Raw genomic sequence first — 23918 nt, forward strand, 5'->3', positions numbered from 1 at the left:
CAATAATCATAAAGATAATGATGCTGATGATAGTAATGATGATGAAAATGAAATGAAAATCCATATTTTATTGTTCGAAATAGAAATATTCTGAAAATGTATTTTGCCCAATTGACTATATTTCCTTTATATTTTTGTTCTTTTGTTTTGGTCTATTGGTGTTTTTACAATGTACTTATGACTTTATTTTTTATTTTTTTATCATAATTGGAAAAATGAGTGAATTGAATTGATAAAAATAAATGAATTGAATTGATAAACCATTGGGGACTAAGACCAACATACTGTGGTCCATGAAAATGTGTGTTCTTGAATCTTGCATAATCAGCTTGTTTATACACAAACTTTCATTCAAAGTACCAATCCTTGTGGCAATTATTTTACTTTTCAGCAAAATATCAGACTTGACAAATAACTATTCTTGTGAAGAAGAGAATCACTATTTTCTATTGTGTATACAAAGAGAGGAACAATCCCTCTTTTTCTAAGTTCTGAGAATCTTTTCTTCATGAGGGTACAAGGATATATTTTCAGACAAATAAGCAATACTGTGGTTAGATACAAATAAAACCCTGTCATTCACATCTCATCCAGTTAACACCAAAGTAGGCCATGGTTTTCAGTCACAATTAGATTCTCTTTTTTTTAAATAGTCATGGGTCATCAAGAATAATCAGTCACTTTGGTACGCTATTTCCATCATTTTTCTCCCTGATTAGAAAAAAGAAAATGGCAGCTTTTTCCTCATCCTGTTTTCATAGATGAATGATTTTCCACATATCATCAATGATGTATTCCGCTATTGTTCCTAGAATTATAGAGAAAAGGAGTAATGACTCAGCTTTTATTGTCACACCATTCAGGGCAATTGAATTTTAATAGTAAAGTTTGATAAACTAGTACTGGGACTTAGTTTCACTTCTCTTGTAATTTGAATGGTAGAAAATTAAAGGTTTTATTTCTTGGTTATATCTAGCAATTTTTATATGTTTCTTAGGGACAACATTCTGCTTTTCTTATAAATCTATCACTGTGAAGGGCAGGGCTTTGATATTCCATGATAATGGTGAATAATATTACAAGAGCTTCTAATATAAATGCTGAGTTTTGATAATGTGATATAATCATAAATGTTATTAATAACTTAAGCCAGATGTGATATGAAAAAAATATTCTTTTTTATTGGTCATCAAACTTATTAGATTTATGTGACATAAATGACAACAATAATTTTTTTGCTTTAGCAAATCCAAAACTAGATTAAAACTATCCAATAGAAATCTTACTTATTTAATTCTAAAATCGGTCCATCTAAATAAATTTGTGCAAAGAGCAAGGATATCAAACTTGTTTTAATGAAATGGGTACATATTATAGTCCGGTCTCATACATAATTCTATCATTACCCACACCCATTGAGAAACATACGGTCACTGTATGCCTATGGAACCAGTAAGGCAATGTTCACAGTAACTTAACCAATAATTATGGTTTGGACCATACTTATTTCTCATGGTCTGTCAATTTGAATATGAAAATATTATAAGAATATTCCTTTCGACTAAATGATCTGGATAAAAATTAGACTGAAACCTAGCAAAGGAAAATCTAAATAAAGACAGAGAATAGGTAAGTTAGTTATTTTCAGGGCATGTACACCATGCCTTCACCAGAAAAATAGGGGAAAGGATCCTAAATAGTCTTGTTCCTTCTCACATTACAATCTCTCATTCCCTCATTATAGTATTAACCTCAAGCAACCAACCTCCAAACCAACACTTAATGAAAAGAGGAAAAGGATGGATTAGTGCCTCTGATCTAACACTCACATCATTGACATATAAAAGGGAGAAAGAGACTGAAAGACCAACAGATTCCACAACAGCACTTGCATCCTTTGGCAAGGCATTTATCTGTATTTGCCACTCTCTACCCAGCTGTATTAAGTGGGTACCCAGTAAGAAGGATTTCCTTGAAACCTTGAGTAGCTGTGCTGAAGTCAAGGTATTGAGCGCTATAGAAATGAAGGGATCAACCACTTTCTATTCCTTCATTGATTCATTTACATTACCATGATTTGGGCTCACCAAACGAAAAGCAAAAGTTTCTCGTGTTTGAAAAATTTTAATAAAAAATTTGCCCAGTTAAAACCTCTGTCCCAACTGGCTGGCCTATAGCCGTCCTGAGCAAACTGTCAAAAAACGATTTTACTTAATTCTAAATCACATGTAAAAAAGACTGTACATGGGAAATAGGTATCGGTGCACAAAATGAAAACTGTTACGCAAATGTACATTACTATCATGGATATTGAGGACAATTATTTCTTTCTTATTCTTCTAGGATTTTACATTCAAGCTATTAAACATATAATGTTCATAATTATGATATTCCATGAACATGGTCTGAATCAATCAAGCTAGATATAACATGGAGAGGGAAAGAGAAGTTCCAAAAATGCTTCTCAGGAAATTGTTGAGAATTAATTCTGATTGAGCCTTAATTACCATTTTGACCTAAATCCCCTTGCTGACAAGTCCTTTTCCTTCAATCCTGCCAGGAAAGTTCAGGTTTAATCAAGATAAATTTTAGTATTCAGCAGAGTTAGCTGCTTTGAGTTACTTTTACTCATCCCGTTTTGTTCCTTTAATTTAAGACTTTTATTGGTCAATTTGAGATTTAAGATGAAATTGTTGAATGTTTAATAGAGATGTAATCAGTTCTTTTATTCTTTTTTAAAAATTTAATTGGACATTAGAAACAGCTTTGTTGTAGAACCTCTGAAAGTCCATTCCTATAATGTTTGACTGCCAACATATAATATTTGAACAAGTGACCAAAAAAACACGGTTTCATTTGATAAATGCAAAACTAATGATTCATAAATGCAAAAAAACCTAATATTACATTCATTGCTGGAGGCATCAAACACTTTGATGGTAACTAGAAATATCCATGGTTATTCAAATCTTTGTGATTTAGGTGAATGATGGCATAAAAGGCATAAAGTGTTTCATTTTTTCTGAGCTCATTAGAGTTTGTATTGTTATCAGCAAAATGATGTCAAGCGGTATTTGGAAAAGAACATCAAACTGGTGGAATTGGGGGGGGGGGTACTCAACTATATAGATGTTCACACACACAGAGCCGTAGGGTCTTTAAAATACCACTTAATGCATATTTTGTAAATTAATGCCCTATTAAGTAGGGGAAGGCAGGGTAAGTTGAGCCACAACCCCCAAGCCATCGCAATAAAGAATGAGTCAAACATTGTGGTGGTGTCATTTTTTGATGACCCATTGCATAACCCCTAACCCCACCACATTTTTTTCAACTTTGAAACAAAAAAATTTTAGAGGGAAAAATACAACTTTAGGCCAAAAAAGTAAAAAAGGGTTTGAAATAGATAAGTGCTTTTACACACACACGTCTGTAGGCTTTATAATAAAGACATAAGAACAATATTGTTAGTCCAGGTATGGATCTTCATTCTTGTCATAGTCTTTTACATGATGGATGCATAAGAAATGTGTGGATGCAAAATTATGCATTCAATTCGGACTGGGGTAAGTTGAGCCAGCCAACAAGGGGCAAGTTGAGCCATGGTAATTCTTATGGTAATGTATATTAAAAAAACGTAAAAAGCCATCGATATGCAGACAGAAAGGAGCGAATTCACATGACAGTTCTTTTACTTTTAGAGGATGTTAGTATTTATGAAGAATTAGCAAGTGAAAAGACTTTAAATAAAAATTGACATGCTGGTTCTTCCCGCATACATTTTGTACATAGTTTTTATGGCTCAACTTACCCCACAGATCGGGCAAGTTGAGCCATTTGACATCGTTTTTTCAAAGGTCACAATGACTTTCAGTGTGGGGGTAGAAAGTTGTATATAGGTGAAAAATATTTCCCAAGAATCAAATCTAGAGGCAAGGTACTTATTACTACAATATTATTAGTCATATCAATTCTAACATGCAAAATGCAAAAAGTGTCACAACTTACCCTGCCTTCCCCTATATATAAATATTTCCTCTATACATTTTACTCCCTAAACAAGTGTAAAAGTTGTTTAAGGAATTTTATATTTCAGGAACTACAATAAAAGGGGAAAATGTGAGTGAATATATTCCAGTAAATTTACCCATTTCCTCTGTATTTTGCCTCTTTTCTTTAAAAACACAGTTATGGACACCCCAAAGTACCATCCACACATCACCTCTTGACCAAATGAAAGCTATCCTTTACACAGGTTTATCTCGTTGAAATTGTCAACATTATTATATAGATGAGTTGCCTTCTTGGTTCTGGTTTGCTCTATTCAGTCATTAATAATTGTAGACTCTCAATGTTGCCACCCCCCCCCCTTTTAATCACATATTATGAGGACAGCCCCCCCCTCAATCTCTTTCCCCGAGGCTCTTTTGATAAAGTATGTAGGTATTGAAATGAATCACTAAACTGATGAGGTATGACACTGAATATACCAAGGCTTTATAATGCGCAACATCAAAGGAGAGAAATGAAATCTTTTATCTTCATTCAGTTCACTGCCCTCATTGTGTCTTAATGACTCAATTAAAAGATCGAACTTGAGAAGTAAGACCCTGTCACACACAGATCTATCTACCTCTGAGAGTGTTCTCAGATCACTCGATTAAAAGATCGAACTTGAGAAGTAAGACCTGTCACACACAGATCTATCTACCTCTGATAGTGGTCTCAGATCACTCAATTAAAAGATCATACTTGAGAAGTAAGACCCTGTCACACACAGATCTATCTACCTCTGATAGTGCACTGTAAAAAAAAATTAGTTGAAATTACTCAATAAAATTGTGGCAAAAAATTGCCTTAATTTTTTTAAGTATTTATGAGTTTGGCAGTTTTAAGTAAAATTTACTTATTTTCTTTGCATCCATTTTACTCAAGAAAATTAAGTTACAATAACTTAACTCAATTAAGTAAAACAATCACTAAATATTTGAAAAAATCAAATGGGGGAAGAGGGACTTTCGTGATTCGAAAGTCCGTCCCCCATCGTCCCAATTTTTGTTGGCATCATTTTCATCTGAGACATGTTGTATCTAAATATTAGACTTTGTGCATTGTCACTTACCTGTACAGGTATAGGTACTGACATTGATATTTATACGCGATCGTTTCATTCTTACAAATAAAACAGTGAGAGAGAACAATATAAGCATTTTCTGAAAACCTAAAAACAAATCTGAAATTTTCTGCTAAATTACAATTTAATGGTGATTTTTCTTTGATTCAACAAAAGAATAAAATAGTTAGCACACCCTTATCCAAAACAATTTCAAACACAAATAGATATGACATTTATTAAAAAGAAAACAACATTTACTTGCTCTAATGAATATTCATGCATTATTTAAATATGGCGTTCATTGAAAAATATAAGTACATTCAACATGATTTTATAAGTAATAATAATCTTTGCCTAATTGAGTTAGATTTACTCAATCAAAGCAAGCTATCAATACGTGAATGTTCTTAAATGTATATTGAACGCAAATAAATCAAGTAAATTAAAAGACAAGTTAAAACTACTTTAAAAAAACGATAAATAATTACAAATTGTAAATTCTACTTAAATACATTAAGTGTTAATTACTGATTCAGAATTTTTTTTTTACAGTGTGGTCTCGGGTCACTCAATTAAAAGATCGAACTTGAGAAGTAAGACCCTGTCACACACAGATCTATCTACCTCTGATAGTGGTCTCAGATCACCCAATTAAAAGATCAAACTTGAGAAGTAAGACCTGTCACACACAGATCTATCTACCTCTGATAGTGGTCTCAGATCACTCAATTAAAAGATCATACTTGAGAAGTAAGACCCTGTCACACACAGATCTATCTACCTCTGATAGTAGTCTCAGATCACTCAAAAGATCAAATTTGAGAAGACCCTGTCACACACAGATCTATCTACCTCTGATAGTGGTCTCAGATCACTCAATTAAAAGATCGAACTTGAGAAGTAAGACCCTGTCACACACAGATCTATCTACCTCTGATAGTAGTCTCAGATCACTCAAAAGATCAAACTTGAGAAGACCCTGTCACACACAGATCTATCTACCTCTGATAGTGGTCTCAGATCACTCAATTAAAAGATCATACTTGAGAAGTAAGACCCTGTCACACACAGATCTATCTACCTCTGATAGAAGTCTGAGATCACTCAAAATATCAAACTTGAGAAGACCCTGTCACACACAGATCTATCTACCTCTGATAGTGGTCTCAGATCACTCAATTAAAAGATAGAACTTGAGAAGTAAGACCCTGTCACACACAGATCTATCTACCTCTGATAGTGGTCTCGGGTCACTCAATTAAAAGATCGAACTTGAGAAGTAAGACCCTGTCACACACAGATCTATCTACCTCTGATAGTGGTCTGAGATCACTCAATTTAAAGATCAAACTTGAGAAGTAAGATCTGTCACACACAGATCTATCTACCTCTGATAGTGGTCTCGGGTCACTCAATTAAAAGATCGAACTTGAGAAGTAAGACCCTGTCACACACAGGTCTATCTACCTCTGATAGTGGTCTGAGATCACTCAATTTAAAGATCAAACTTGAGAAGTAAGATCTGTCACACACAGATCTATCTACCTCTGATAGTAGTCTCATGTCACTCAATTAAAAGATCAAACTTGAGAAGTAAGACCTGTCACACACAGATCTATCTACCTCTGATAGTAGTCTCAGATCACTCAAAAGATCAAACTTGAGAAGTAAGACCCTGTCACACACAGATCTATCTACCTCTGATAGTAGTTTCAGGTCACTCAACTAAAAGATCGAACTTGAGAAGTAAGACCCTGTCACACACAGATCTATCTACCTCTGATAGTAGTCTCAGATCACTCAATTAAAAGATCAAACTTGAGAAGTAAGACCCTGTCACACACAGATCTATCTACCTCTGAAAGTAGTCTCATGTCACTCAATTAAAAGATCAAACTTGAGAAGACCCAGTCACACACAGATCTATCTACCTCTGATAGTAGTCTCAGGTCACTCAATTAAAAGATCATACTTGAGAAGTAAGACCCATCACACACACATCTATCCAGGGGCAGATCCAGGATTTTCCAAAATGGGGGGGGGGGGGGCACATTTTCCAAAGGAAAGTTTGACAAGCAAAAAAAAAGTTTTCAATAAAAAAACGCCACATTCCCATTATCAAATTTTGGTGCGACTCTCAAAGGGAAGGGGGGCACACTCGTGATGAACAAAATAATTACTTTAAAAATACTGACTATGAATCTTAAAGGGGGGACACAGGCCAGAAATACCCCCCCCCCCCCTCTGATAGTACTAGTCTCAGGTCACGTCTGAAGGCAATCTTAAGTTGGCCTATGTTTAGACTTGAGAAACGATATTACTTTCCTATGTCACATATAACCATGTTACCACATATACAATGTATTCTTTGGTGTAACAGAGGTTACAGATCTTCAAACTACTTCCAGAATTGCAGGTGTGAGATCAGACTCTTGTCTGGTATTTACATGAAACAGGGGTCTGAGATAATTCTCAATGATCTGAGCTAGTCTACTAATGCAGACTGTATTATGAAACTTGGTCACAATTCCAAAGCATTGAGCAGAGTCTAACCATGGAGCTATAATAGCTCCATGGTCTAACGGTGCCAGACTCTGCAAGAACATCGGAAACACCAAATGTATGAAGCATAAACATGATTACATCAGTCTTGTATTATATATTAATCCACGTTTTGCAAAGTATGCAATAAGGGTTTTTCTTTTGAAACTAAATCTGACCTCATCACAGGTGCTATACAATATTTTGTTAGCTGTGTAATAAGCAATGGACCATGCACAAATATCTTTGCCTAATGAGACATTTAAAAAGAGAATTATCTGGGGGCATTTTTTCCATACAGGACATCACCATTCATATTTTTTTATTCACAGATTTGTACATTCAAACTTCTAAAGAGTTGAAGGAAATTATAGTCTTTCTTCAACCGTGTCACACTCAAAACTGTTCAGTTTATTCAGTTTTGCCTTGCCAAAGGACAGTGTTATGGAACTTTTTTATATTCACTGTAAGGGTATGTATTGTAGGTTTTCTGATCAATTGCTAGCCCCTTGTGGTTACAATCCTGCTTAAACTTCCACCTGATAACTTAGACATTTTACATCAAACATCAAAATGTACAGTGTTGATAGGCCTAAAGGCCTATACTTTGTTTTCTAAAACTCAGAACACCAAAAGAAAATACATGCTACTTGTTGAGATTACAAAAACGTTTGCAGAGATATTCCTACAATGTGAACTAGCGGAATTAAATCTTGCATCTCGTCCACCAATCATACCATACTTGTATGTTGGTAACTTTGAGAATTTATCCCGGCCAATATTGCTCAGGTGAGTATATGAATGTGAAAAATTGTTATCAATTAGGTCCCTCCATATGGTATTGAGACAAGAACAAGTTTTATTTTGATGATCCAGTCAATGTGAAATCTCAGTTTGAGGAATAGGAAATTTATAGAGCATAAATAATGGTGATGCCATTCACTTGTATGCACATTTAGTTGTATTTGTCTTTGACACCATGAGAAGGAACAAGATCAGGAAATGAAGGAGGGCAAACTATTCTAAAGATATAGAAAAGAAGAGCTTTGTTTGCATTTTATGAATTTCAATCAACGACTCAGACAAGTGTACACAGAGTAGGATGGAAGAAGCATAATAAACACTTCACTCAGACAGTATGCAAGTATTTGACTTCAACAAGTGAGCTCAAGAATTTAGGAAAAGATTTTCTGACCAAGTACTGTAGAATGCATTCTTTAATTGGCATGGTACGATTGGATCGCAGGTTACATTTTTTAGGGGATGGACAGACTTCATATAAGTTTATTGTTTTGATGCTTTTTTTCCTCTGTTGTAACACATTTAATTTTCCTTTTTTAATATAAAAAAAAGGATATGATACAATTTGTTTCAATTCATAATGTCTTTTTCTGTCATAGTTCTTGTAATGTAAATCTGATACCTTGTAAACCCTCAATAGAAGAATATGCAGATCTGAGCCAAATTGGTACTGCAGATACAAACCAATGAGAAGGGTAAAAATGGCACAGAACTGGAAGCCTGACTGCTGGGATCCACACCACTCTTCCAGAATTTTGGGTAATCCTGCTATTTATAAAGATGGCCTCAATGAAAACCTTTTTTTTTTCACAAAAAAGCAAAACAATTTTGAGGTCCTTTGAAGTCCCAATCCCATTTATAAGATTCTGATTGAGCCCCTATGGCTATACAATGATCATAAACATGACTACATTCGTTATTCTTATCCTGCATATCTCTCCCACTCTCTTCCATTTTCATTGTCTCCTGTATTGAAGAGTCTATATGAATAGATGTTCACATTCTTGTAGCCTCTTCATGTGATCTAGCAAACAGACCGAAATCCTGTCAACTTTTCCCACACTCCTCACCTCTGGAGGAGTAATCAGAGTTCTGATAGCACCATCCAAGTGGGTACGTCACTAGATCAAAGCAAGTCTTTCACGGCTCTGCATTTTCCTATTGCTTCATTCTGTGCTTTATAACAAGAAAACCAGAAGAAACTTCTCTTTAAATATGCATCGCTATTCAGGTCATTTTAGAAGGTAAACACACAAGTGTCTACAATTGTTAGTCAATTATGGTTTAGAGTGTGAAGAGTAAACTAGAGAGAGATTGCCACTGTTGGAAAAAACATATGATTCCTTCAACCGCTTTTCCAACCACTCTGATGAAACAACCATCATTTTGTTGGGGTTTTTTGGTGAAAATGAAGAAAATATGATGAAAAGAGCATTTGCTTACTTGGCAAATATAAAACCACATGTCTTTCACTTTGTTATTCTACTATTTTTTTAAAGTTTAACCCCCCCAAACCCTTCCATGGTTTATTTTTCACAGTGTTCTGTATTCATATATTCAGTTGGCTGGATTGAACCCGCCATTCATAAATGAACCAAACAACTTGTCTCCTGAATGTTTAAAGGTACACTGTTGAATAATCATAGTTTGAATCTCAACTTGTAATCAGAGGGTGCAAGTTCATATCAATCCAAGTAAATGGCATCATTTGGCAAGGCATTAATCCACATTCACTTTAGCACTCTTCACCCATGGGTTTTATTTCTGAACATACAAACAGATTGCAATGTTGATCTGATGATAAAGAATTTTTGGATATATGTGAAATTTATGATATAGAGGATAATTCCTTTAAAAAGAAGTTGGGTGCCGATGATCTGTTCTATTCTCTCTCAGCTATCACGCCATTTCATTCTGATTCAATGACTCTCAATAAACACGATTTGCCTGCTGATTTTCTATGGAAACCTTCTCGCTGTGATACCGCAGAAACTCTTTTCATAAATCATACACTTTGTAGTTATTATTTTTAATCACCTCATTGTACCTTGCTCACTCTTTTTATTTCTATCTCAGATTTTGTTCTGTCTATCTCTCTTCCTCTCATTTTTTGGTGATTGCTATTTCCTTCATTCCATTTTACCACCTATTTCCACCACCTATCTCCTCTTCTGTATTTTCTTTCTATCTCTCCCTCATTAGTTGAGTAATCACCTGTAAATATTGTGAGAACTAATGTTCTCCCATTTTATTCTACTGAAATTCATCATAAATTCTTATTTGGCCCATTTACACCAGCAAAATATACTAGTTCGCAATAAATAATAATTTTTAGTAGTCTAGCATTTTACACCGCTAAGAAAATCTGGAGTACTTTGTCTTTGTTCTTTTTGTTTTGCATAGCATTTTTTTTCTATTTACTGCATTAAATTTCAAAGGAGCAGTATATATGCACCAAATATTTAACTAAATCTTCACATGAAAAACATGTATTGAGCAGTGCAGTAGCGTACGCAGGATTTTTGAAGGGGGGGTTCAAGCTGAATGAAATGTTGACAAGCAAAAAAAAAAAGGTCTTCACCAACAATTTCACATCTTTTACTACCCTAAAAAAAATTGACAAGCAAAAAAAAAAAGGTCTTCAAATTTTTTTTTTTTTTAAGGAGGGGATTTTGAATTCTTAGTGGGTTTTTTTGGTATAAAAAAAATTAAGGGGTGTTTGAACACCAGTAACCGACCCCCGCGTATGCTACTGAAGCAGTGTTGAAATATATAGACTCTTGTTTGTTTGTTTGTTTGTTTTCACTTCTAAAATTTAAATTTTATATTCTCCATTATTTTTTTTTATTGAAACTCGGCGTACAAATAACAGATTCTCAGTTCTAATTATTTAATCCTTTCACTCCACTTGTACATTTGTTAATTAATGACAAAACTTTTGGTAGAGAGACTTGTTGAACTTATGAATTATGTTTGTATTTTGTTTTGCCTCTATTCCATAATTACACTGCATTGTATTTGTACGATATGTATAACTGATATGCTGTATCTATGATTGTTACAAATTTCTTTTGATGGGAAGTATTTCCATGTATGACAAATTGTATATTGAATAAGAGAAAAGAAAATTACTTTTCTTGATACCAATTTTCAACAGCCAAGTTCATTAAACCGTAGATTTTCAAACCATCAACAAAGTAAAAGGAATAACAACATTTTTTTTCTCAGGTTATTATAGAAGAACACAACCAACATCTCTCTTTTTCATACCCTTTTTCTTCCTTGTTGACCTTTCTTATCTTTAAAAAAAATATTTTTTCATGTTTTTTTCTACTGCTTCTCTTCTTTTTTTCACTTTTTAAAGAAATCATTGGGGCGTTTGCCCCCTCTCTCCCTCTCTTGCCAGCCCTGAGTATACCAATCCTAGAAGATGTTTATCAGAGTGAAACTAAAATAAGAACATGACTAACATTATGCTTACTTTATGATAATAATCTTTATTGATGTAATGATACTAATCTGCCTCAAAAGAGGTGAAATGAATAATGTATTCACGCATCCTGTAAGGTCTTCAGGGTTTTGATTTCTTATCAAAAAATATGATCAGAAACCCTTCCCATGATTCTCTTTCCCTTCAAGGAAGGTGAAATACAATAAGATGAAGATTATGATATGGGTGAAACATATTTAACCTCACAGAGCCATTCAATCATGATATCATCTGGAATTCAGGATAGAAAATTGTTCAGTCATTCCATTTGGACTATTCTTAAATGAAAAACATTCCTTTGAAAAACAATCATAAGAGTTTACAGATGTCATACATTTAGAATTTTTTGAGGGATTGGGGTCATAAGGCATGAAACCTATGGTAAATTTGATCATCCTATTCCCTTCAAGATCGTTTTGACTGGACTGGCCAGAATCGGGGAGGGGGGTATAATTATGACACATTTGAACAGGTCATATATCTAATCGCTTAAGGGTAATAGCAAAGAAATAGACTATATCCATCATTCTGTTCATATGAAAGATTCATATTGTTACATAATCTTACAAATTTCCTGTGATATCCCAGTAGATACTGTTTACTTTGACTGTGTAAGGGTTCAGTGTAATCTTTTCTCCTTCATGTTTGCTTCAAGAAATTTTCATGCAAGGTCTACATTGCAGCCTTGTCTTTCTGTGTAGACCCTTTACTTGATATACATGTATCATCCTTGTAAATGCCCACTTAGAGATAATATTCACACCCCAAAGTGTGATGAAAACCATGACATTGCATCCCGGAAAAAGGATGATAGTTGCAATCCCTCCCAACTCCCTGGTATAAATGCCCCTTTAGTGTATATAATGTGAACACTAAAGAAGAAAAGTACATTCACATATTTCATGATCAGTCAACCAAAATCCAATCTCAATCTCAATGATAAATGCTGAAAGCTGTCAAAAAGGGATTAAATGATTCATTCATGCAGAAGAAATGGTAAAGTATCCAACAGTTTTTTCTGCTAGATTTCACTGTAAGAGATGTCTCCTTTCATAACCTGGGAGGAATTCTGATTGATAAAACATCAAATAGTAGAAAAAAATGGTCTTAAGAATTTATTTTTAATGTTCAAATATTCTGTCATTTAAATCATTGTGTTCATTGCCTATTCATTGTGTGTTATATTTTGAGTTCCTATCGGGGGGGGGGGGGGGGGGGGGGTAGGTGGTAGCCCATCTAGGTGTTACACAAAATATCAGAAAAGGCCACCGCACATCTTACGACCCGACTGGTCTACGACTGGCTTGCGACTGAGTGAGGGGAGATGTGATGTCACAGCTCTCGTCAGCTTGAAAGTCGCAGACCGGTCAGAGACAAGTCGCAAGGAAGCTCAATCCAACTTCCAGCCAATCAGACAGCAGAGTTGCACAACGCTTATAAGGTTTACAACGTGCATACGCAGTAGTAAGCACCATTTTCTCAGTTGCTATGGCAAAAAGCATAATGCGCATGCGTGAGTCGCAGACGGATCGCAAGGTGTGCGGTGTCGAGGCTTATGACTACCTTGCGATTCATCTCTACTCACTCAGTCACAAGCCAGTCGTAGACCAGTCGGGTCGTAAGGTGTGCGGTGGCCTTTATACATCTGATGCATGACTACAAACCGTGACTGCAAAACCACCGCCGATACACTACACAAGAATCTACTTCCTATTATCGTTCATAGAGGGTATAACTCAATTAAGACTTGGTGCTTTAGGGATGGTTCATTCATGAAACAATGGAGGTAAAAGACCTCCATGATGACACTATGAACAGACAATCGTTTATTGTTGAGTGCTCTTATCTAGATATATAGGCTAATGATTTGCAAGAGTAAAGAAAGAAAAAAATGAATTTGTTCATATCTCTAAAGTTGAGAGATTTAAAAGAGGGAAACTAGTTGTAAAACCAGCAATTGACAGGTATATAAATGGCTTTGATTGATAAGTTCTGGAGCTTTTGTCAGCATAAGATACAAACATGTAAAGAAAGGGGGTATCAGAGTGATTGAGTCTGATACCTGTCTAATGGCATTATTATTTAAACAGCACATTAAATCAGGGGGAAATAGTGCAGAGCAAACTACTACCTCAGTTTTCACCCAATGCTCATAAGTCTATTGATCTTGGAGTGGAGACATGCAAAACAAAGTTATTTATTCGTGAAGAGATTCATCCGATTTTCATTTGTTCATTTTCAGTTTCTCATGGACTGCCTCGCTGCCGATACTCCCCATTTCTACGGCAAGTCAGCGCTAGTCTGAACATGGACCTAGGTCTGAAGAAGCCTGTAGAAATGAGTAGGCGAAAGCTCACATGGTAAAAATCAAAATTGATTGTGAAAAGATGAAACTTTGTTTTATTAAAGTTATTTATTTAATGTGTGAGAAATCACATTGTAATGGCAACGTCATATCATATGTTTGAATTCTGAAATACATTTATTTTTATGACCAACAACAAATCGCGTGAACACAACTTAGATTAAACTGAAAAATTGTGTTTTCTGGGTTGTAGTTTTGATGAACAGAGCCATAGTCACTTTCTCTTGTAAACACTTCTTCTCACCTTATCATGTTTTTGTTTCAGGATTAGGAACCAGCTGCAGAGACTAAAACCATTTTAATTAATCCTCATTAACTTGGCTTTGTTCAGTCTAAAAGGAAGAGAAATCTTGTCCACTCACTCATCTCCAGGAATTCCTTTCAATCCTCCTTGAGGATTAGGCCTTCCCAGTCATAGCCAACCCCTCTTTACACTAGTAAAAACAAAATCATACTATTAGGCCACCCCTTCATTTTTTATTTGAAGTTTCATAAAATCAAATAGCTAAAGTTAATTGTCAAAATTTAATCAAAGTTCTTCATTTTTTTTTATTTCAATATATTAATTGACAAAAATATATTAAAGAGCCTCTTTTACACTGGTAGTTTAAATATTTTGATTTACATTATTAAAAAGATAGTGTTGACTATACAAAAGAAAAGAAAAAGGGTATTATAAGCACTTAATGATGAGTAGGTAATAAGGAGCAGAGCTTCACTACGCAATTTTTTTTTCTGACCGTCCCTGTATGTCCAATTTTACCCCAAACCACTGAAGTTCAAGAAGGGATTTTCCCTAGTCTGAATAGGGGTTAAGAATCATTATCACATGCTGTGTATAGAACCAGCATTGAAGAGAACGTAAATCCGTGTGAGAACGTTTTGAGTTGAGAGGGGGCAATGTTTGAACATGGACCATGGTTTGAAGGAGGGGTGAACCTAATTCACATCAGAAATATAATCATCTCTAAGGGTGTGTTCAATGTCGGTTTCCAAATTTAAACGGCAACATGGATCATGATTGAAAACAGGATTACAAAATGCATATTTAATGAGAAACAAAGGGTATGTTCAACGTCCGCTATTCCCGGTCGTAAAAGTAAACATCTTTCAAATCATGATTCGGAGGAAAATTTAAACATTGAAAAAGATGCATTTGTAAACGCAATCAGCTCAAATTTACGACCTTGACAGCGCGAATGCGGCATTGAACATGATTGAGTTTTGAAACGTCTTTGAATTTGCTTTCGCAGTGGAAGCCTACACAAACAAGTGCCAGAACTGACCTTTGTTGTGATGGGTCAGATTGCGCAATAAGAAAGTGGGAAATTTAAAGACGATCAACATTATAAACAGTTTTATATTTTAAAGTTAGGAGGTGCTGTGGCTGAGTGGTCTAAGGTGCCTGGCTATACAAAGAAAGTCCGGGTTCGATCCCTGGCCGCGGCACCTATGCCCATGAGCAAGGCATTTAATCTACAATGCTATTTTATCCTGCTTTCAAATAAATGGAAATGCTATATGCATTATTGGTCAGTGGTCTCAGTTATTTTAAGGGGAAGCTCATCCTCACAATAAGTTGTTTTTATTTTTAATAAAAGCAGAAAATATAGAGAAAATTAGAGACCAAGATCAAGGTTTGATAAAAAATCCATCAAATAATTAGAGTTTTTTGAATTTGTGAAGTCATTTGCAAGCAGCTTATCCAATGTGTCAGTAATGCCCCATGTGTCATGCTACCTATAGGACCTATTCAATAAATTTCTTTTTTTTTATAATCTATGATGACTGACATTAGGTGGTTTCAAACCGCCTCGATCACAAGAATCCCCGTTAAATTACGAGAACTTTTTTAGGCTGAAAAATACCCATTAATTATTCCTGCATTCACACCGCCCTGAAACATACCCTTCGGGATAAGTTCCTGAAGTTACGAGCATGCGCAGTATGGTCTGATAAGCAGCAAGGCGCGAAATTCAAAATCACTAGCCCAGCAGCAACCCATGCACGGCGCCGCACCCAACGACACGCTGGGCTAAAAGTTCCCGTAATTTGCTTTCAGACCGCCAAAATACCCACGACCTTGGAAAAATCCCCGCGAAAGTTCTCGTAATTTCGCCAAGTACCTACTATTTATCGGGTATTTTCTTTCGGGGATATTACGCGTAGTTTGCTTTCAGACCGCCAAAATACCTGGTATTTTCTGATCGGGGTAAATTTCCCGATCAGAGAATACCTGGAACTGGCGAACTTCGAGGCGGTCTGAAACCACCTATTATCTAGATGAGCTGTGTAGAGTAGTGGTTCTGACTTTCCTTGTTATTAGAGGGCTTGTGTTCAAATCTCACTGTGGTCTAGCATCCTTTGGCAAGGCATAAATCCACTCTTTGCCACTCTCCACTAGTCTGCTGGGCAAACCCTTCACTCGAGTTAAGGGTCTGAATGTGCAGCCTACTCATGCCTTGTGTACTGAAGGCTCTCTCGCTCAGTATTGGAACAGCAAGTTTTGTATGTGCTAGTCTTTGCGTGGAGGCACACTTGTTGATCAAAGTTCCAATGAGGGTCTGTGCCTGCAGACTAACTCTCCACCCATGTGTTACACAGTTACTGTGTAGGATGTGAAAGACACCGTTCTCCTAAAACTAGTTGGTTTGTTTTATTGCCTGTTATGCAGACTCACTGTGTGATGAAGTGATTCAAACACTTTTAAATGCAGAAACTCCATAGATTCAACTTATTATTATTATTTGTTGTTGTCTAGACTTGGCCTTTAAGACATCTATCTTTACAAGATAGATGTCAAGCTTAATGATCTGTCAGGTCATCAGAAACTCACGTGATACACCAGTGAGGCCTGGCTTAATCTTACAACTCCAAGATTACTCATGCATCTTAATTAGTTACAACACCTCCCAAATTACTAATGGATAGATAAAACACAAAATAATGTGTAATTGAATGAATAATAAAAGAAAAAGTGAATGAGTAGATTATCAAATACATCTATAAATCAATGCATACACAAAGGAATTATCAGATGATTTAAAAAAAATTGTATTATGAGATTCAAAGGAGGGTATTTAATTCTTATGTAATGGATCGGTTTAGTATTTATCTCAACTCCCTGATATTGTATATCTTGTATAAATGCAGTTCTTTTTCTGCAAATTTTAGATCAAATACAAAATTCCCTGTTTTTGTAGATAGATCTGTGCCTACTATATCAGGACAGTATTTAACACAACAGATCTTGAAGCGTAATCTTCATACACTCTACTAGTATATAATCAGACTAAAGCTATTTTATTATTGGAATGACATACTATATAACTTAAAAATTAAATTCCTTCATTTTCCTCTTGTAACTTTCAAATGTGAACATGTTTGTTGCATTCCTGTGGAGATGGTCTATAGTTAGTCTCATTAATTATCTGCTATGGAGTGTGGGAACCGGCTAGTGTATATCCTCAAACCCCATCCTTTCTCTCTCTTCACCCTCTCACATTGCATTGTTTGGATATTGACAGACAACAGATGAGTGATAATAAGATTTGAGTGTGTATAGGAATGGATCAATACTGGACTAATTATACTCAGCATTTCAACTCAGTTCGTTGACTCGTCTCCAACAATGCAATCTGGCAGAATAGCATTTGAACCAACATTTTGATTAATTGTAAATCCTAGTTTTTAGCCTAAATCAGATTAAAATAAAAATAAAAAAAATTGGGAGAGCAGGCCTGAAGCACAGCCTTATTTGACCAGATATGGTAATGAATTTCAGAAGACAAACTACTCTTGTATGCATTTCATAAAGCATTTTGTCAGATTAAATGCTCTTGACCAATCAGATGCAAGGATCACAGTAGCTTTTAACAATTGTAAATGAAAATCACTGCCAAATTGTGTCATGAAATACACCCCTGATCTGCAGCATATCAATGATCCCCTATAGGCAATGCCAACATTGCTTACTTCTCCTCTAAAAACTAATGGAATAGCCAAGGTCACATGACCAGTACTATTATTACTACTATTTCAGTAGGAATAGGTACAGGCTGCTAGACTATTCCATTTACGTCCAAGGGTAGATTCATGTGAGAGGTTTAGTGTAACAGATTTTAATAACATATCATCTGTGTCTTCTCTTCTGTCTTATACTGTTTGCTTACCAATCTGTCTTGTTCTATCTATTCCTCAATTTTTCCTATTACTCTATATTTGTAGTTTTCACAAATTTTCACCCCCTCGCTCTCTCTCTCTCCATATAATTTTCATGCACAACACAGGTGATATGCAATCTGTATTCTATGATGTGAAATAAGAGAGAATATTTTATTTCTGGCAGATATAAAAATAATTGGGAAGCTTTCCATTGAATCACAATAGGTTTACCACAATGGAAATAACGCATGTTTAAGAAGCAATCAAATTCAGTTTCGAAAAGTATCAGAATGCAACATTTCTCATTCCAGACAATAAATACAAAATAAATAGTTAATGTGTTAAACCTATTAGTAGCCTGCTAATTACTTTTTTTTTATGAATAATCAATAGATTGTTCTTACTTGGATGATTTCTCTGATCAGAATTGAGAAGGATAATGTGAAATCTCAGTCAAATGGAGCTGATTGCTGTGTCCTAAATTCTTACTTTCCTCAGACAACACTCATAGGGGAAGACTGTTATGATAGGTCAATTAATCAAACTGGTCCAGACAAAAGGTCAATTCTGTACTCCTTGAGGTCACATTCTTGACCCATGTATGCACACATAGTAAACTTGATGATAGATTAATGGCTGGGAACAACCCCAATCTTGTACTGTACACTTGAACATGTATTAGATTTATCAAGACCAAGCCCAATGGTCATACATTTTTCATGCTGACCAAGGTCATTGTTGAACAAAATTCTCTGTAATGCAGTCTTGATAAAATAGATTCATAGTTTAACTTTGGTTTAGCAGTGATGGTTTATCACTCCGCTTTGAAATGGTGTAAGAAAGTTTCTAGATTTCATCCAGTTATAATAAATACTTTTTTGGTTCTATTTTCTATACCTCTTCCAGGGGATCAGTTCAAGTACCTTCATCACAATACCATGTCCTAAGGATTACAGTAGCAGACAGAGAGAACTGTAAAAAGAGATATTCAGAGCTACGCAATCTCAAAATGCAGATCAGAAAGACTTGTTTAATCAGTTTTGTAAGTTGTAAAAAATCAACAGTAATTTCAATATTCATATTGTTTTAGAGTAGGTTTTCATCATAATGGATTTGTTTTTCTCTCTATTCAGAAGAATGAAAATTGGTAGCATTGATCAGGATCACACTTTTACCTGTTTGTAAGAGCCAAAGATCCCTTGCAAGTGATTAGTCTGTGTAACTGCAGTACACTGATTTATAAGAAACTTCACGAGACCCTCTTGAATTTTGATTTCAGATTTAGACAATATTTAGCAAAATTCAATTTTTTATCATTATAGTCCTTGTTTTAAATTTGTGAAAACTTTGAAACCAATTAAATATTCCAGCATCCTCTTGTAGACAGTATAGAGAATGAAGTAATCATGCCAAAATAAGTGATGATTACAGGGGACAAAACAGTGTCTTTTATCCTGTTCTGGCTTATCTTAATGAGTTTGATTGCTTTTATCTCATTTAAAGGATCAATGAACTTTGTCTACATATAAGGTTGTCAACCCTGTTAGTCAAGGCCAGTAATTCAGTTGTGCAACTTTGAAATTATTTCATTCCGTGTGCTTATTTGAATGATCACTTTGCAAAGAAATGTGTTATTAACGTAATATTTATGTTTTTAATTGCTATCTTCGTTGAGATTTTTTTTTTAACATGTCAGGTTATAACTTGCAATTGATACAAGTTTTATGAAAAAGCTAGGGACCTTGATTATGATACAGTTAACTGATTTCTCTTTATTCTGTTTTGCTCATTGTTAATCAAGAAACCAGGTCTGTATACAGTATTTTTTTAAATGAAGAAAAAATATGCAGTTACCTCAAAGGTTATCTGAGTATTTAAATAACGTCACTGAGTATTACAAGAAATACATTAATTTCTGTCAGTGACTACTTGATTATGTGTTTCTGTAAAGTTGCCATTGTAATCAAAACCATTTCTGATTGCTTAGAGATTTATGAATGGTAAAATAAAAGCAGTAAACGTTTCCCCTTTAATTGCCCTTATTTAAAGACTACTTCAATGGCATGATACAATTCTTATCAGCATATCTTATTTAAAGGTTTAAAGTCTATCTTGTATTCCTCAATGAAAGGCAACTATTAACCAAGGAGTCTACAAACAATGATAAGAAGAGTCTACCTCATTTGAATATAAAAGATGAGAAGCATACTATATTTTATGTAAAAAACAATTGTTATCAGACAGGTAGAGAAAGATTAAAGTCATGAACTGTAGGGAATTATACTCAATTTGTTTGAAATATATAGTGAGTATTTTAATACTATATTTCAGTTAACACAGCTGTGTGGTGTTTTATAAAGCTCTTTATAAGAAAAGCAAAACTGTGAACAACTACATCTTTTCTTGTGCTGCATATAATTTGTCAGATCTTAACATCATAGCAGTGAATCCTTTTTAACCATTTAAATTTTCTTAACAATTAATCGAGCATTCTAATTAAAAAATATCACATTCAAACTTAATTTTATGGTAATAAAAATGATTGGAATCTGATTTATAACCTCAGCACATTGTGTGTGAGGTTGTATGTAACTTATATTCAGCTTACACCACCCATTAATATAAAATATATATATGTGACATTGTGTTGAGATGAGGTGGGAGTTTCTTAATTTAACCTAATTTTTGAGTGGCTTCATACACACTTGATATCATTATCATTTGTTTGTATATCAGTATCAGGTACTTTGGACTATACCTTAGACAAATGATAAGAAACCTACATTGAGCAATGGCTGTAGCAAACATTCAGCCATCTATACATTGCAGTTACAGTATAATATTAGAGTTTATGTTATAGTCTTAAAAGTTCAAGTTTTTTGTGTTAAGTATATAATGCCCTTGCATGGACTTTAAACAACAGGCGTTAATAAAGAGAGGTATAGGAGAACTAGCTTGTAATCAGTAATATCATGGAGCTATTATTCCTATGAAGAGTTATTTCACTGTGGAAACTCATAGAACAAACTAGTTAAAAGTGACTAGATTGCAAGGTTACCTGCTATGGGTTTATCTGTTTTGTTTTATTTTTTCAACTAGTATACATAGTCACATTCGATTACCACTTTGCATTTTTTAACTATGTGGTAAAAATATGGCTAGACATTTTAGTTGAACCCAGCTGAGTATGCCTACTGATGTAGTCATTTTAACTAGTTTGTTTTCAGAGAAACATTTTGACTATTGTCAAATTTTAATGATCTCAAGCTATGAATATGTTTTATGAAGAAATAAATGAATATGTAAAAGTAGAAACATTCAGCATTTTTCTCATGCCATTCTCATGTTTTCAACAATATAGAAATTATTGGAATTATTTTTTTAATTGTTGATTATTATCTAAGTGTCGTTGAAGAAGAAAAGGAAAATTAATTTGAAAATAAAAATGAAATTCAATTGTGGAAAATTTATTCTTCATAGTAGCAGGAAGAAATATTTCCAGTATATATCCCATTATGATACTATGTTCCAAAATATAATATTGGGTTAAGAGGGAGTATGAATGTGTGTTGATAAACTACCCAAAAGTGTCAGTTTATGCCGTGTTGTGTGGAAATGTATCCATTTACCTAGAAAGAACATATAATTATGTTCCCCCTAACCAACATGAGGTATGTTTTACGCAACCGTGGTGATAATGATGATGATGATGATGATTATCCTGATGGTGATCATTATGACAACGACAATGACGATGGCAGTGATGATGATGATATTGATGGTGACGATGAATATGACAATGATAATTATTACATTAATGATAGTGACGATGACGATAATGATGGTGATGATAATGAAGATGTTTATGACGATGATTATGATGATGGTGGTGGTGATGGGAAAAAAAAGAGATGAGCATTATTGGTCTCCAGCCAAAGATTCCAATTTCCTCAGTGAAGAGAAAGAAGACTGAGAGAAAACATCGATGGTATATCAAGTTGGCTAAACCAGCAGCGTAGCCAACGAGTTACCCACTTTCCTTACAAAAATAATTTGCTTTAAAGGTATTGTTTAACTTTGTGAGCAGCCGATTAAACAAATTTTCAAACCAAGATGAAACATGTGTACAAGTTGTTGTGTTTTGGTTTTGTCGTTCCTTTCTTTACACTTTATCAAATTGTCCTGCCTATGAAGCTAACCTTTATCGAAACCATGAAATTACACAATTCAATATTAAACCAAAATGACCAATTGAACAGGATCTTGACGCGTGGTCAGTCAACCATTATTTTGGTTGATCACTAACCCAGAGAGCTCCGGCCGGAGCTCTCTTCTGGGTAAGTGATCACAGCATGATATTGTTTTTATTTTCATTGTTTTTAAATATCCTATTGATCTAAATACATTTTAAGCATCGTCTTGAATTGTGACTTTTATGAATCTGAAACAATAATTGCAAATACTGAAAATATACTCGCGACCGAACTATGGGAATCGCCCGACATTTTAAACATCGTCTTGAATTGTGACTTTTATGAATCTGAAACAATCATTGCAAATACTGAACATAATTTATATACCCTCGACCGAACTTTGGGAATCGCCCGAGTATGCATGATTTCATTAATTGCCTGTATAAGTTGAGCAATTGCCAAAATGTATATAGTGGACAGAATACGACCAAACGTTTGGTAAGTGTTGGTTAAAAATTGAACAATCGATTTCTGATGGATAAGTGACCTCTGTAAAATTACTTGTCAACATTGCGTAAAGTTTTGTGTAGGTCTTGACTATATAAGTCCTCAGTATTATGTAATGGTTTATATAGGATCAGCCTATAACGGTAAGTAAAGTAAACATTGCCTATCATTCTTAAACCGTTTTCTTCGCCACCTCCCTATTTTAATCCGTATTTCATAATATCGTCGAAGTCATCCTCGCCTATTTTGTTTTGTAGACGATTGCGAGAGATATAACCCCCACAAAAAGGGGGGAAATAAATAAATTTATATAAGGAAAATAAAGTATGGAAAGAATTTAGAAATGATTTGATTATGATTTCCTACTTGTCATTGATAATTATTATTGAGTACCACACCAAACTATTCTAATGAATACACACGTCCTCTTATCACCCCCTCTGTAGTCAATGTTCGCCCCTCGTGCAAGGGAAGATACTTTCCTCAAAGCCCAAAACAAAGGATACTTATAAAAGTCAAATTAACCCCCCCCCCCCCCATTCGGTAAATTGCTGATTCGTCTATTGCCGACTCTTCCACTCATCACTTGGTCATTTCGTCTAACAATAATTGTTTTGGTCCAATAGCCATTTAGTCCAATCATCACTTTGTCTAATCACCAGTTCGTCTTAGACCATTTCGTCTCGTAACCAGTTGGTCTAATACTCATTTTGTTTTCATTCATTTCGCCCAATTAACACG

General features: G+C 34.7%; 1 long non-coding RNA gene across 8 annotated transcripts; it reads left to right on the forward strand.

Annotated features, from left to right (window-relative positions):
* Positions 1-7937: 7937 nt before the first annotated feature.
* LOC135154682 (uncharacterized) lies at positions 7938-21792 on the forward strand. 8 transcript variants are annotated; one of them, XR_010294034.1, is made up of 4 exons: positions 7962-8129; positions 9099-9217; positions 14191-14308; positions 19384-21792. It is a non-coding gene; the product is annotated as an uncharacterized LOC135154682 (long non-coding RNA). The 8 variants fall into 8 exon arrangements; XR_010294035.1 differs by lacking the exon at positions 9099-9217 and adding an exon at positions 9436-9571; XR_010294038.1 differs by lacking the exon at positions 7962-8129 and adding an exon at positions 8313-8446.
* Positions 21793-23918: the final 2126 nt, after the last annotated feature.

The sequence above is a fragment of the Lytechinus pictus genome, chromosome 7 (assembly GCF_037042905.1).
Source record: "Lytechinus pictus isolate F3 Inbred chromosome 7, Lp3.0, whole genome shotgun sequence".
Taxonomy (NCBI): domain Eukaryota; kingdom Metazoa; phylum Echinodermata; class Echinoidea; order Temnopleuroida; family Toxopneustidae; genus Lytechinus; species Lytechinus pictus.